At 37.2% G+C, this 17,622-nt stretch overlaps 2 long non-coding RNA genes across 2 annotated transcripts in view; one reads left to right on the plus strand and one right to left on the minus strand.

Annotated features, from left to right (window-relative positions):
* Positions 1–17,233, plus strand: LOC140141344 (uncharacterized). Its single transcript, XR_011857395.1, has 3 exons — positions 1–157; positions 7,919–7,975; positions 15,501–17,233. It is a non-coding gene; the product is annotated as an uncharacterized lncRNA (long non-coding RNA).
* Positions 16,398–17,622, minus strand: part of LOC140141345 (uncharacterized) — a 12,436-nt gene continuing 11,211 nt past the window's right edge. Inside the window, exon 2 of the long non-coding RNA XR_011857396.1 lies at positions 16,398–16,578. This is a non-coding gene — a long non-coding RNA (uncharacterized lncRNA). The remainder of the gene's footprint in view (positions 16,579–17,622) is intronic.

A 17,622-nucleotide genomic window follows, 5' to 3' on the forward strand; every position in this document is an offset into this window, starting at 1 on the left:
GAGATCGACAGAGCCCTCTCTTGTTTCAATCGTCCCAATCGACCTTTTTTCACCCGAACGTCCGATCGACTGCACGTGCACAAACGCTGCTCTTGAAATTTGACAAATTACCGTCTATTTTGGTAAAAAATATCCGTCAAACTCGGCCGAATTTTCGGTAAGTTAGGATAGTTTGAAGTAGGGAATGAATGAAAGTCAAGTTTGGGCGATTTTACGGGGTTAAATTTAAGGTTTTTTAATTTTAAATATGAACCACACTCTTCTCAACAAACAATGGCCAATGCCGCCCATGCACATGATGCAAGCATATCATGATGTCATGCATCATGCATCAACATGATCAATGGCATGCATGCAAAATCATGAAATGTATGCCATTTCATTTCATTTTATTTGCCAGAAATAACATACAATGCAATACAGGGGAAATTTAAAAAAAAAATGAGGGCAAAACGTTTTTATTTTAAATACAAAAGAGAGTCAAGACATTAATTTATTTATAAATTCATGAATTAATCATTTTAATTTTTATGGCGATCTTTTCCTGCTTTGGCTTTAGACATGTTAGACCACCCTTGCAGTTGCTATATTATTAAAGGAAATCTGTACCATAAATTAATCAATGGCTAGTGGCTATATAGTTCATTAGTTGCAGTAATATTCTAATATTATAAAAACGACAAACAGTAAAAGTCACAAGCTTATATCTATAATACGTCCAAATAAAGGAGAAATTCTTAATTCCTTACGACAATCAGCGACATGTTTGTAATCCATGGTGGCGGCCATATTGACAAATGATTGATACCCGATGTATTTTATGAGCCTCGTCCCTCGTGAACTTTGGTGACACGAAGCGAATACTACCAAAGTTCAGATTCAACATTCGCTCAAAAGAAAACGCGACAATTTTTACCTATAAAACTACAGAAGAACATAAAAAATGTATTTTAAGTAATATTTATGATCAACAATGTCTTTTGAGAACGAAAAGTAAAAACAGCACTAAAAACCAAAATTCTCTGTGGGTGTCTCGAACGCCATCGCACGACACGCTCGCCGCGGGTCTGTGTGAAAGGTTACACTCACCGCTTGTGGCAGAAAGGACTCCCAAGAAGCTATCATGGCGGCTTCCATGAATCGCAGAAACGAAGGATTAAAAGTGCTTTTTCTTTGTTAGGAATATTCCGAAATGCATATAGACCGCGACCGTCTGGTATGTTTAATTTAGGCAAAATTAGGGGTATATAACTATATTAGTCATTGATTAGTTTATGTACAGATTTCCTTTAAGGCCCTTCACAATTAATTCTTAGTTTCCTGTTTCATGGTTGAAAACCAGGGATGAGGCGACTTTTAATTATTAATTATTAATTATCTTTTATTTTCTTTATTTTAAAATAAGTGGTCGCAACCTACATCAAGCCATTTTGACAAGGAGCATGCATTTAATTATTTTACTACTATGTTTGATTTTATACATAAGTAATGGTACAATTAGGTTCTATGTTTATTCATCATTGTAGATGATATGATCAAAGTCAGAAAGTAGCAAATGGTAGTCATTAAAAGTAATTTTTAAAGAGAAAATCCAAAATATAAATAAAATAATTAAATATTTTGCAATTCTCTACTTTGGACGCGGGCGGGAAACAGGAAACTAAGAATCAATTGTAATTGGCCTAAAGCCTAATTTACATGGGGACTTTACCCTTGCCTACATAATAAATTTTATTTTGATGGATTACTTGCCCTGGCGATGCAATTTACATGGGGACATAGAGTCCAGCAATTATGACCTCAATCAACTATATCTGGGGCCCCTATGTGACCTATAAAACCATAACCAGGTAAATACATAACAAAAGTGTGCATATGTCATCAGAGTGGAGAGTGTATACTGTCCTGAAAAAAATAGCCCCGGTTCTATTTTGAGGAAACTATGAAAGGTCAGAGGTCCAGGAGCATTGCCTGGCAAAATTACCAATATACACGGGACTCTCCTTGCTGGAACTAAATTTCAAGCAATAGAGTCTCCATGTAAATAAGGCTTTAGGGACTAAATTATTACTTTTCATTTTCCATCAAGCAAGGTTTACAAAATGCTTTTTGCATCAAGTAGGTATGTCTGTGACAGGGAAACCTCAGTTAACACATTTGCTAGTCAGTCAAAATGGCCTAAACCGGCAATGTATATTTACATTGAAATTTAAAAGAACCGCTAGCTCAAGGAAACCTACATAAATATGTTGTCTATACTTCACTTGACCCAAATATATGATTTTTTTGGTGATGAGAGACTCGCACATGGAATTTTAGAGGGATTTTGATAGCAGTTCCATTAAAAAAAGCTGCTATTGTCATGAAACTTAAGATCTAGAAACACCCCCGCAATGCTGTTTTGGGGAATTTTGCTAGCAGAATATTTTTGATGAAAGTCGATCTTTGACAAGATGTAACTTTGCTACGCCTACGGAAAGTGCTATGACAAAAAAGTTTTCAGTTTTGGCTTTCTTTACTCAAGGGCTTTAATTTGATATACCGTATAAAATGATGCAGTTTGATGGCAAATTTGAATTCACCCGGCATTCCTACATCAAGGTTTTGAAGTCGTACAATTGCTTGGTGGGAGGGGGGCAGGACTTTGAATAATGAGGGAAAATATGGGGTAAAATACAATTACAACTTTACTAACAAGGTTAAAATTATTTTTTGAAAACGAGTGAAAACAAAGTTCTATTCTGCTCGGAAGTTTTTTTTGTTTGAAAAAACGATTTAAAAATAAGCAAAAAGTCATATGGTACCTTCATAAAATCAGCATCAGTCGCACTTCCGTCACATGAAAAGATGATCAGAAAATTGAAATTAAATTGAAAGCGTAAATTTCCGTCAAAATAAGCGTACATCAAGTGCTTGTGTTACATTGGTATACACTCGAACGTTTCGGAGATGGTAATCATGGCATCACCGTGACACCGGTTAATTGCAATTTAGTTTACGTCCAAAATAGCAATAAAAACATGCATTTTGGAACAAAATAAAGCTTTTTTGGTCAAATAAATTATGGTACGTTCTTATACTAGTACCGTAGATTGGGGTGAATAGGGACACAGGGGTGAATAGGGACAAACATGAGAAAAGTTTTTGAAATCTCATTTTTTCACATTTGGTTAACACTTTTTTTTTTTATTTCCACATATTGAAAGATCAATCAAACGGTGTTCAGAAAATGGTTCAGCAGATGTTAAAGAATACATTTAGGATACAGGGTGTCCAAAATAAAATTATCTAAAAAAAGTTATAAAAAATGGGATGGTCAAAACTTTCCTGCTCCCACGGCCACTATGTTGGAAAATGAGCTGGAAATTCACCAGGACCTAGCCTGTTAGGTCTTACAACTTCCTCTAAAAGATTATTTATTAATTCTGACAGGAATTTTTATAACAATTTTTTTAATATTTTTCAGGTAAAAGTCACCTAATACGGGGTGAATAGGGACCAGTGTCCGATTTACAAATTTTTTCCTACCTGCACTGGTGCATGTAGCCCAAAATTTCTACATGCACAGCAAAAAGTGTGCATGCACCAAAATTAAAGCAAACATAAAATCACATTGAATAACGATCATTGTCAGTTAAGCTTGTAATAATAATAATATTCCCGGCTCCACTGTCATTGTCATTTTTATGCCGATCACTCGCCGATTTCTTAGCCAAAACACTGGGTGCTGTGGCTTCATCTGTTCTAGAACTAGTCGCCGACGAGGTGCACGATTTCCAGAATGATGCAAGTGTTTTTTGAGCTATTTCCTTTTTTGCTGGACATTATTATGATTATTTTCCGTACGTAAACAAATATTTCCCACGGTTTAAATTCCGGTTCTTTTTTTTCAATGAAATGAAAATGACACGTTTCTATATGTGCGAGGGTATCGGGAATTGGTGGATGACGTCACATTACGCTAGCCCCTCTAAGGGAAGTCATAGTCTCGGACCAGACTGTATGTGGCTATCTCGAATGTTCGTTAGGATCGACAAGTATCAGACCGACGCAAACTGGCTGTGTAGGAGACTAGGGAAGTCAATGAAAAAAAGTGACAGTTCTCACGTGATAGCACTGATAGGGGTATCGGGAATTGTCAATTGCGCAATTTGCGCCAGCCCTTCTAATGAAGTCAGGATATTGCGCTAAAAATAGATTGTGTTTTTCCAAATCGGACTGACTGCTTGTTTACTTTTGTATATTGCCTTGTCATATCCCTAGCGCTAAAATCGTACATGCACGCGTGCAGGCAGGTAGTGAAAAGCTGCATGCACAGAGGGAATGTTACATGCACTGGTGCAGGTATGCAGGTGGTAAATCGAACACTGATAGGGACACCCTTGCCACAACCACCCTTACCCCACCACACCCTACACAGCACTACCACCCTACCCTGCTCCACCTTTACCCCACTACCCTCATGAACCTACCCATTAAACATTAACCGCACGTTAGCGGCACGTCTTCAGTCCAGCATGCTTGCTTGTAAACAAATCAATCATTACGGAAAGCATGCAAAAAGTACGCGATTTCCTGACGTTGCATTTACAAATATTGCAGAATTTACTGCAATTCTTAGCAGGTGGGTCAAAATTTTGGGGTTTTATTACCTTAACAATATAAAAGAATAAAAATTTCTTATTTTTATCATCAATTAATGATTAAATTTCTAAGTTTTGTCTGTGTCCACGTGCATGTGACATGGACGCAAAATACTTGATTAGCCATGTGAACTAGCGTCCAAATTTGTAAAATACGCGTCTGGACGCAATGACGCACACTAACAGGAAGCCTGGGGCTTATACCCGGGGAGGGGCTAGTTCTTGAATTTAGAAATAAGAAGGATATCAAGTTCAGGATCAGAAATTCGGCGATAATGGACCGAGAATCCATTCTCGCAAAGATTCTCGTCAACAAAATTGCAAGAATCCAAATGGATTCTCTTTATTTCAATTTATCATACAAAGTCATGGCGAGAATCCATGGATTTTTGCAAAATTCCACTGGGAGAGTCCAAAAGGATTCTTGCACTTGGTTGCGAATTTCTGATCCTGAAGTTTGAGCTAATCAAACCATTAATGGAGGAATGGGCAACATCCAAAGTTGGGTTCGGGTGAAAAATTTGCTGGAGACACCCCCCCTCTTTCTGACTCAGTGGTTGACCTAGTTGAACAGTTGAAACATAAATTGAAATTAACTGCCATGAAACATACTGAACTAGAGTCAATATAATCTGGGTACACATCGAATAGCTATCTGGCAACCATATTTTGACCTTTTGACCCCAAAGTAAACATTGACCTTTGAGGTCATAAATATTTGTAACATGTTAAGAATGTCGTAAGAATCGTTCCTGTTGAATTTGAGCTCGATTGGGCCAATTTTAAACATTTTTTTGCAAATTTGACGTTTGACCTCCTTAATGACCTTTGACCCCAATATAAAAAAAACCTCATATACACCGAGAAAATGCATTGTTACAGTTTAAATTTAAAAAATCTACTATGCTTAGTTATGGAGATAAAAATTCTTGGAAGTTATTTAGCTTAAAAACGGAAATGACGTCTAAGTGACCTTTGACCAAAAAAAATAAAAATACCGTGCATACATCGGGTAACACTATGCATATATGAAATTTATGTCAGTCTACGTTTTGAGATTTAAAAAAATAAAAATATTTGAAAATTTTTGGTTTTTGACCGGAAGCGACCCCTTAATGACCTTTGACCCCAAAACTGTAGACACCCCCAAAGACCCTGGTTGGTAGCAATGCATGTGTGCTAATGACAACACTCTGCTATGTAATTTGTAAAACAGTGATTTTTGAATATTTTTAGCTTTCAGACCGGAAATGACCCCTTAATGACCTTTGACCCCTTGTCTGTGAACACCCTATAGACACCGATCGCATTTTAGCCATTGTGAGCAGGTCAAAGGTCAAATGGAGTTCAATGTCATGTAACATGTGGGGACATGGTCAGTGGTGTTTGTGACCAAGTATAGTCAAAATCGGTCAAAGCATAGCAGAGCTAGGGCGAAACGTGGCAAATCACGCAAAATGTCACGTTTTGCTAAAAAAAAGCAAAAAAAATCATGTTTTTGACCATTGCAGCTAGGTCAAAGGTCACAGCCAGGTCAAAGTCAAATGGAAGTTTTGGACTAGCCCAATGGTCATTTGGGTCAAGTATGGTTGAAATCTGCCAATGCCTTGCGGAGCTAGAGCACGGATTGCCAGAAAGAAAGAAGAAAGAAAGAAGAATTGGCAAAAGACAGAACACAGCGAATTTGCAAATTCGCTGTGTAATGAGACCTACATTCAGCTTTGGTACTCAACTCGTAGTTTAGATGGCAGCTTGAAAATAGGGTGGAAAACCTGCCATTTCTTGTCTAAGGGTGTTGAATTCAGCAACTATGAACTAAGTTTTTTACAAATTACCTCAAGTGTCATATGAAATATGTTCTGGGTGTGTTTTATAGGCTAATCAACACATCTAGAGTGGTCTGCAAAGTATGACCCAAAAATATGAACTTAGGCCTATATATACTTGGTCAATAGGGTTGGTCAAATTTGGCTTATTTTGTTACCATGGCTGCCGAATTCAACACCCTTAGACAAGAAATAACAAGTTTCCTCTCTATTTTCAAGAGCCATCTAACTGTGATGGAGTTGAGTACCAAAGCGGACCTTTTGTTCCTAGGTAGATCTCATAAGTACCGTATGTTTCATGTAAATTTCAATTCATGTTTTGTCAACAAGGTCGACCATTGGTCCGAACCCAACTTCGGATGCCGCCCATTCCTCCATTAATGTTTTGATTAGCTCAAACTTGCTTGTGAGCTCAGATATGTACCCATAGACAGTGTATTTTAGTCATATGATCACATACCGTATTTCGTCAAGTAGTCACCCCCATCAAATAAACGCCCCCACCACTTTTTTCAACCAAGATGTTTCAAAAATGCCGATATTTCCATGTTATCTTGTGTAGTAAGCTTACCAAGTTGCGCACATGGTCGATAATAGTGTCAATAATTGGTGAAAATCTGGACCAGAAACCCGGAAGTGAGCCAGAAGTCAGTGTTTCTAGTTCATAGTTCATCATTTTAGCGTGTGTTTTTACTTTACCTAATGATTTTAACGGGAATTATCGTTCTAAAATTGACCTTGAAAAACGCCCCCCTTGGGAACGCCCGGGGCATTTATTTGACTGAAATACGGTATTTATTTTGTGCACCAGGGGACCCCCAAAATGACAAAATCACACAAGTTTGTGGTTGAATAAATTACCAACTTTGGGTGCTCATAACTTTAAAAGGAAAGCAGGAAAATTGGCTAAATATGCATGGGAGTGATTTTGAATCTAATGATCACAGCATTTGGAAATCGCAAGCTCTCCATTAATTCACACGTAACATGAATTTACCAAAAGACTAATACGGATTTGGCTGCCTGCCAAATTCATAACAATATTACAACTGCTCTGAAAGAGAGAAAATCAGTTTTAATAATCATCTTTCTTTTCCAAATTTAGGCTATTATTTTCAGGAATTGGCAAAGTGCCATAAACCCTTGTTGTTATTCAAATGGGATTTTGAGACAGAATTTCAGAAATTGATCGAGTCAAAGAGAAAAAATTGCAAGCAAGGTTTTCTCATCAGTACACACATCCTATGTGTGCATAACACCTTAGCCAATAAAACCACATTAAGGTGGTGCTACACCCCCTGATAAATGTTGTGACTAATTTTGCATTTTTCTCAAGGGCAAACCAACAATGTTTTTTTTGCCTAATGAATTAGAGAGATTGATTTGAACAATAACACCAATTCTAGGATGATTATTATTTTTGTTATTATTTTCCTTGTCATTTTACAGGGAACTACTTGATTTTGTTGACCTACTTGACAGTTGGAAAGAGATAAATAAGATGTCGTAAGTATTTTAAATGAAAGACAGAGGTAAACAGACTAGTTCGCGTCTGAAATTCTGAAGCAATTTAGTCTTTTTGTCAAAATGAAGAAATCCGGCGAAAAAAAAAGCAAATATTTTGGAACAGCCCCACCTAGCAACCATCAAAATTGTCATTGTTATGGACCTTTTTCCCCTTCAATATTTGGGGGGTCATTTTGTCACATATCAAATGAAAGGAAGACCCCAATTATATCAAATTATGTTAAATCCGACGTGTCCTCTTCACATTTTGGGGATAAAAGGAAAAAAATATGTATCGTTTCTCCGCAGGGGGTAATTAAAAAAGCGTTTTATCACATTTAGTAATTTAAAATGGTACTTTCAAGGTGCTTTAACCCTATTAAAGAAGTGCAAGTAATTTGATTCATCTCTTCAAAAACATTCATTTTGTTTGCAAATTTCGAATAAAAAATTCCGGAAATTAATTTTCAACTCGATAAACGTCACTAGTGTCTGACCGATCAGGTCCTTATCTGAATTGGCCGATCAATTCCCTCTTTGATCTGCCGATTCGTTCACTGATTACCAATAGGCCCAATTGTAAACAATGGCTGCCATCGCCGTGAGTAAGCTTCACCCGTATGTTGAAAGGGTACCTGTACACAAAGTATTACCATAATTATGTATGCTCTGAGCACAAAAACACACTCCCGTATTCATTTACAATACTTAATTTGACCATGATTATTCTTATTCTAAGTTCAGTTTACCTTTCCCCCCTGATGTCCGAGTCCGTTAAATCATTCAATCGCCCCATTTGAATATTGTTTTTACGTTCAAGTCAGTGTGAGTTTTGCACACGGCCGGTATCTCTCTCCAATCTGACACCCACATGTTTAACCCAGAAGTAAGAACTACAATTGTACATGTTCATCTGTTGGCCATATGGCGTGCGTGATCATGTAGATGTGGGAATTACCTGATTATCTCAGCTGCGTGTCTGAATCACGGTATGATTATAGGTTTATCGCCTACAAAGCTTGTTCTTTTGCTAAATTTCGCTTGATTTAACTAGTCTAATTCGAAGAAATATACCAATAAATGAATACTTGTTGAGCTTCAACAATTGCTTTCATGATATTGGGTGATCGGTGCATTACATCGGCAGATGAAGGAAAAATCGGCCGATACAGATCACTACCGATAAGCTAATAATCGGTCCGATTCGGAAGCTACCGATCTGATCGGTCAGTCTCTAAACGTCACCCATAGTAAAATCGACGATCCATAAATTTTATGAATGGAAATGATTAGTCAAATCAGTCTCTACACAGCCGCTTAGACCCGCTCGCTCCACACTAGAAGTGGAGCGAGTGGACCCACAACGGCTGTGTAGAGACTGATGTATCACAGCTATCGCCATCGATTCAGGATGTCAGCCCACTACCATTCGCCCACATGCATATATATATACAAAAAATGGCAAAGATCATATTTTTTACGTAAGATGAATGCATGCAGTAATTGTGCCAATAATGTCACAAATGTTTCAGATGTTTGTTAGATGATGATAAATTTTGCATCAATTTGGAATCTGAAATAGACAAGGATGGTGCAGATAGTGATAAATGAACCCGGAAGAGACTGTAAAATTTGCTCAGATGTTCCATCTTCCATGCTTCCGAATTTGATAGGTGTTGTAAGCTTTGATCAGAAAAGGGTGGGGGTTCGATTTTTGATAAAGGGTGTCAAGGTAAAAAGGGTGGGGTTTGACCCCCTGACAAACAGTGTCTGTTTGTATATTTTTGATTTATAACTCATTTTTAGGCCTATAATATTAATGGGCTAAATATCAATTTTGTGGCTATTATTATTAAAAGTAGTCTCACATGTGTTCTCTTTTCACACCAAAAAGAAGGAAAACAATTAGTGCAATATTACAAAATTGGTCAGTGAAATCCCATGAAATTCAATTTGATAAAATCTCAACTTTGAGGGCGCTATTTCAAAATATTTGTGACTGCTTGTTTTCACAGCAATCCAAACCTCTCATGGTAGATTACCAATATGTGGGTTTTCCCGCGTGTGTTGCATTATGGGTAAAAACTCCGCGATTTCGGCACAGATCAACTTCGGTTTAAAACGAAACCAGCTGATCAGTGCACACACAGTCGGAATGTGTGTCTGTATGCAAAAACTGCATGAATATTGGCGTAAACTGACATGACTTTTTTGCTTCCACACCCTTTTGTCAAAAGTTGTGTGATTATTGTCACTTCAAGTATTCATAATATAAGTTGCGTTTTTGCCGTATAAGTTGGTGTTTTGCCATCAGAAGGGGAAGTTGAGTCTACATTCATGACGTTACCAGGGACGCATACCTGAAGCTGCAGAATCCGACATAGTCGTAGCAATAAACATTGTTGAGTGAGTGATTGATTCGTGTTTTGCATTGCACTTGTGCGACCAGCCGACCAAGCTGTGTTAAAAATCATAAATGGAAGGGTGAATAAAATTTAAGTAAGTGTACTTTAATAAAACACATGCTCTCTGATGTGAGTTTTAACATCTTCAATTTTAAAAGCTTAAACCAGAGGAGACTTAAAGGCATTCCTACAATGCACTATGGTTGGGAAATTTGATCAATATAACCTAATTTTAAAGGCAAAGTCCCCATTGCCACACACACAAAATGGTCACTTTTAAAACTGCAGCCAATGAGCTAATAGTTGAGACTTATTTTTACATTTGTTACATTGTTCTCTCCTCTTTCTGATTTAACTTGTTGTCACAGGGCTATTCCTGGTCCAATTGCATCTTTGGGCTCATTATACAGCCTGATTATTCTAATTTTCAAATATGTTTCTCAGTTTGGAATGCCAATTTTTTATTAGTGAAAAATACCAAAATGTTACGAGGATAAACCCTGTGGATAAGCGGTAGTGGAGTATGTGCATTCTCTATGGGAGACATGGCATCTTTTTGAATTAAATATCATTGCCAAATTGTGTGCTATACATGCAAATCATACCTGAAATGAAAGCTTGATCATTCTTTTTTCTTATTCAGCTATTAAATTTATCTAATCGTGTTTACAAGTATTCACTAAGAACCGCAAGTCACAAGAACCTCAATATTTTCCTATTCACTTACACACAAATGCTAAGATTTTCAGCCACAACATGCGTTTTGGCTTTCAATTGTTGTATCTTAAGAATTATACACCCTAAGATAGGAAAAGTATACATTTTTGGAAAGCATTTTACCCCAGGAATCCAAATATGCAGTTAAAATAAATGTAGGATACACTCTAAAGAAAATATTTTCAAAAATGTAATCAACATTTTGTGTGTGAAGTTACGTTATTTTCACACCCTGTATCACCAATTTGGTCAATCATAACATAGCAAAAGTATACATTTTATTTAAGCTCATAGTGTTGCCTGCCACAAAATAAGATTACATTTGAGGTATTCCATATCAGTAGCAAATGCAATAAATTATGAATTTACTAGTAAAATTATTTTTTTTCATGATATCACCCTATATATTTTCTTACGCACTCTGTATACCAACTTCATTTTTGCATAGTTGGATTCCTTGGAACATAAGCTTTCCAAAAATGTAGTTTTGTTGGTGTGAGATGTATAGTTTTAGACATGTAACAATCTAACTGAAAAGGAGGACAAATGATCAAAATCAGTGTTTGTAACACAAATGTGCCCCACCATATGACACATGACCTTAACTCATATTTTAATTTCTTATAGGAAACATTCATATTGTCCCACTGCATTAATTTTATTCATAAGTCTCAATGTTTTGAATGTTAAATAAAAGGATGAAAACACCAGATATTTGCACACAATTCCAATGCCAAGGTATGGTCAACTGTACTACATGTGTACAAAAGCCAGACATACCAAGGTCAGAAACCCCATTGGGTTGTGGGAATGCCTTTAAACATCCTCTGAGTGTAAATTTAAGTTAACTATCACAAAATACTACTTGTTAGTAACTTGTACTAGTAGCACTAAGTCAGACCATGGTCAGACAGTGTTTGGAGCTTGGAGGGGAAAGCTGTGCATAAAGCTCCAAGACCATGTTCACACTGTATTCTATGTACGTCAAAAAATCTTGACCTTTCAAATTTATCTCTAGATACGGTACGGTACCATACATGTAAATACAAATATTATCTTAAAGATTTCGGTAAAGATTACATGCAAAAAAAAAGGTCTCAAGATAAATTTATTTTGGGATAACATTATCTCGAGATCGTTTTAAGGGGGTACTACACCTGCCCAATTCTGTGCCTATTTTTGCATTTTTTCTCAAAAATTACAGCACATTGGTGACGAGTAAGATATGTATATTATAGGGGCAATGACTACAACTACTGCACTGGTAATTTTATTTCGGCACAGACAACAGTTGTGGAGTTACAGTCAAAAATGAGGGAAAACCAATATTTTATCAATAAATCAATAACTACTTGCCTTGAGTTGCTGAATTTTCAGTGCAGTAGTTGTAGTCCTTCCCCTATAATATACCGTACATATCTTATACTTGTCACCAATGTGTTATAATTTTTGAGAAAAATGCAAAAATAGGCACAAAATTGGCCAGAGGTGTAGTACCCCCTTAAGATAAAATATTCTCAAGATCTTTGAAAGATTTAGCCTCAAGATCCACGGTCATGTTAACGGTGAACATTACGACTAGTAATTACACTTTTTTTTATTACGATGATTTCGGTGATAACAAAGATAGCTTCAATGATTTTGGTGATGGCGATGATAGCATTAATCAGCCCTCGAATTAAGGATCTGAAGGGGCACGGCAACTTTTTTAGGGCAAGTTGAAAATTGCCTTGGATTTTCACTTAAAAGGCATGGCAGCAGGGCAGTTTGTAATATTTTAAGAGGGCATCATGGCAACTGTTGAAAATTTGAGAAGGGCACCAAGGCAATTTCTCAAAAGTGAAGAAAACACACACAAACATAGATGATTTTATAATGAAGGGGCAGGGCTGGGGCACCGACGGCAACTTCATTAGAGGGCATGGCAAGTGACTGCCTTGGGTAAAGGACATATTTTGAGGGCATTACGGCGGTGGGGGTGGGCACCCACAGCAAAATGCCATGGGTGCTGTGGGTTAATTCGAGGGCTGGCATTAATGATTTTGGTGATGATGAATATGGCGTCAATGATTTTGGTGATGACGATGCTAGTCTATGATTTTGGTGATGACAATGATAACGTTAATGATTTTGGTGATGACGATGAAAAAAAAAAAAATAGTGTTGCCCTCAAGTGGAAAGATTTGAATTTTGGGTTGGTCCGTCTGAATTTTTTTTTTTTTTTTCCACTCAAAATGCAAATAAAAGAAAAATTGTGTTGCCTCAAAATTTGAATTTTGGGTTGGTCGGTATAAGTAGGAATTTTTTTAGCACCCAAAATGCCAAATTTGGGTGCATTTCGCATGGCCGAGTGGTCAAGGCGTTGCGCTGCTGACTGGGAGATACGATCGACGAGGGTTCGAGCCTTGGGCTTGCCTTATGTGAAAAATTCTCTTCCCTCCCAAAAAGTTCCTATGGTCGGGAATCCTTAATAAATTAAGTTCAGTTATTTAATTTCAGAATTTAATTGAAGAATTTCTTCTCACCCCCATACACTGCTTGGCACGTGCAGATATAGGTAGTGTATGTGCTTCGTCCGTGATTCGGAAGTCGCATAAAGCCGTTGGTCCCGTGTTCAGGAGGATTCCCCTGTGCACGTTAAAGTGTCGGAGCTATTCGAAAAATATCTGCACTCAGTCCTAGGTTCCTGGATAAGATGGCGGTAATACTACAGCGAAGTCTGAATCTGCCGACCCAACCAAGAAAGAAGAAGAGTTTTGATTTGCGTTAAAATCCCCGCGAAGACACGTTGGATCTGTGCCGAAATCTCACAGATTTTACCCACAATGCAACGCGTGCGTAAAAACCCAAAATTTGTGTATTCCTTCAACATAACATTTCTGAGTCATTTTGATAAAGTTACAGACAATGAAAAACCCATAATAAACCCAGGGCTATATTCTCTGTGATATGGGGAATTTGCTCGTTTTAGTCGATTTCAGAGGCCTAAAAATCAATTAAGTCAAAAATATACAAACGGAGCACTATAGATTTTGAAAATAGACTGCCCGCTTTACTAAAACCATGACAAAGTAGAGTAATAAGTGCCACAGGCCTAAATTTCCCCTAAAATAGGGCCAAAAATGGAAAATTTCAACTTTGAGGGCGCTGTTCATCTTAAAGGAAGCACTTCAGGATTTTTTTTCTAAGTAACTCACAAGTACTCCCACTGGGCTCTAGCCTGCCACAAACAATAACTTCAACAAGCACTTCTTTAATAGGGTTAAAGCACCATGAAAGTACCAAATTAAATTACTAAATGTAATAAAATGTTTTTCAATTACCCCCTCATGGAGAACCGATACATATTTTTTTCCCTTTTTATACCGAAGTTGGTGCATCACACCAAAAAAATCAAGGTGTGACCAGGCCTTGTCTTTTGAAAATTGCTGGCGAGTGACAAATCATTCTCCTCAAAATCTGTCAGGTGAGCTTGTATTAGTATATGTGTACGTCCATATCAAAACGATGCACATGTCGGATGCTGCATGTGTCTCATTTCACATGATAGCTAGGATTAATACCAGACTCATCTCCGAAGTGGAAGTCACTTCAAATCATCCCCAAGTGAAATGGTAAAGGAATGTTCTTTATATTCCTAAACCATGTGACTTGGGATGATTGGAAGTGACCTCCACTTCGGAGATAAGTCTGGTATTTATTCTTTGCTATTATGTGAAATGAGACACATGTAGCAGCCGACATGTGCATCGTTTTGATATGGACATACACATATTTTAAATAACACCAAATGTAGGCGAGTGATAAACAGCTCTCCTCAGCTTCATTTTAGGCGAGTGATGGCAAGTGATCACTCTAACTCGCCTCAAAAGACGAGGCCTGTGTGACGCAATGTTGGTGAGTTCCGGACGCATGGCCATATTCTATTATGATCACCTTAAGGGGGTACTACACCCATGTGGTAAATTTGTGATTATATTTGCATTTTTCTCAAAAAATAATTACACACTGGTAACAAAAGTTATGTATATTATTGGGGCAAGGAATCCGATTACTATACTGAAATTTCAGTGACTCAAGACAAGCGGTTCGGTATATATGATAGGAAACGAGGTACATCCTAGCGGTACCTTATTTCTGATCATAAATAACAAACCGCTTGTCTTGGGTCACTGAAATTCCAGTGTAGTACTTGGATTCCTTGCCCCTATAATATACATAACTTTTGTTACCACTGTGTTATTAGTTTTTGAGAAAAATGCAAAAATAGACACAAATTTATCGAGGGGTGTAGTACCCCCTTAATTTGATCTGAAGTGACATCCAATACATCCATCATTTTATGTTTAATTTGATACCAGCTATACATCTAATGTTCAATTCATTCTGTGTTCCTTTTACAGTGGACAGCAAGAATGCGGTACCGTGAAATGGTTTAACCAAGACAAAGGCTTTGGCTTCATCACTCCAGACAATGGAGGTAAAGATGTCTTTGTCCACTTTAGGGCCATCGCTGATCAGGGGTATAGATCCCTGGATGAAGGACAGAAAGTGTCATACTACTCTGAACAAGGTGCAAAGGGAATGCAGGCCGCAGATGTACATGTGCTCCAGTAACGCCGCTGTATCGAGTTCTACAGCAACTTCATATTTTGAATGAACAGTAATACTATGTTGTGATCACTTTTGTTTTGAAGATGTACGTCATCTAAAGTGACGTGACTGTAATGAAAATTCACCAATAGGCACAACATACATACGGTGTCCCAACGATGACGATTTCATCAACTCAACCTTAACCTTGGCATGTATTTGGACATTGGTTTATTGTAAAAGAATAATGACAGTTTATACATTTTTCCACTGTGAGGCTGAATTTACACTTGGATTGCTTTTGTTAAGAAGTGATTTATGCGCTTTTCGGTATGCAAACTTTTTGATACACTGAGCATGCGTGCAATTTGCTTTTCGGCAAAAGCAATCCAAGTAAAAGTCTGCTTAACTTTGATTCCAAAGGTAACAAACCACATCATTTAATTCCAAAGAAATGCACCATGTTTGCATGTCGCTAATGGAGGGCAGAAAAGTCTACCTCTGGATTATTTCTCCATATGCTTGATAATTTTTTAAGCTTGTTGGCATTCTGAGTTCATTGTATTAGTGACATGCACCAAGTGCTACACAAGCAATCATCAATGCTTTTAAAGACAACTCATCATTCGATATCGAGCTTTTGCCGAATAATGCAGGAGGTACACTTTCGTATTTTCCACAGTATATTGGTACTTAGTGGGTCTGCGTAATTAAAGATAATTACACCAATTGTTTTAAATTTGGACCAAATGTTTTGCAGGCATGAGAATTCAGGCCGTTTGGTTGTCCAAATTTACAAATTTTTACTTATTTATTTTTCAGCCTGTTTTGGGCCTAGGTCGATTTCACACGTTTTTCAGGCATTTTTCAGAACGGCCATTCTCATGCCTAGCTCGTTTCAGCTGCAAATCATAAAACGTTTTACCTTTCATGTAGGCTGTAACAGATAAAAATATACAATTGCTTTTTTGTTTCAGAATAAATAGTAAAAAAGTGCAATGGCATTATTATTCCTGTATGTATGTAATATAGCTGATTGGTAATTTTGTGTAATATTTTACAGTATACATCAGGAAGAACCAAAAGAAAGCTTTTTTCTGTCACAGCCTGTACACTATCTTTTACTTTGTCATAAGGCCAAAAAAGGTTTGTCTCTCAAATCCACATGCTCAAGTATGTGAAAGCCATCCTAAGCGCATACTCTATGCGTTGGGCCTTTTACTTTTGAAAATTATGATAGCGGTAAAAAAAAAGAGGAAAATGTGAGATAAAAAACAGACCAAAAAAAATCCTGTGTAACGCAATAGCTTGTTTTTCTAAAAACAAAACCAGCATATTGCAAAATGTTTGAGAAACAATCTTTTTTTTGGGGGGGGGCATGATATTTTGGTTCTCAGTATTCAACTACTTTAGGAATTGGAAAATCAATACATAAACATTAAAACATTAGTGCTGGGTGATATGATGGCACTTAATATCTCCCTTTATATAACAAATCAGTAGTTGTGCTTATGAAGTAAAATAAACACCAAAAATTAACATATGCATATTGTCTTACTATTAGTGTTTGTAAGTTCTCTGAGTAATCACAACATTAATCCAAAGATAAGTAGAGTAAAAAATGTCACTACAGCTGCAAAGTGATACTACTATGGGTGATAATGGGCACTCACAGTGGCGTAGCGACAGGGGTGCATTTTTGCGCCCCCTCCAAGCGATGAAATTCAAAATTTTCACGCATTTCAGCACAAATATTTATTTGAAAGATCAATTGATATATTAAGATCCAAATTCACTGAACTTCATTATAACTTAAAATGTACTTTCTTATATTTATGCACATTTTCGCGCGAGTTGTTTCAAGAATTGGGTGGGGGCGACATTATATATCCTTGGCCCCGGGCGCAATAACCCCTAGCTACGCCACTGGGT

Source organism: Amphiura filiformis, chromosome 19, assembly GCF_039555335.1.
Source record: "Amphiura filiformis chromosome 19, Afil_fr2py, whole genome shotgun sequence".
In the NCBI taxonomy this organism is placed as follows: Eukaryota; Metazoa; Echinodermata; class Ophiuroidea; order Amphilepidida; family Amphiuridae; genus Amphiura; species Amphiura filiformis.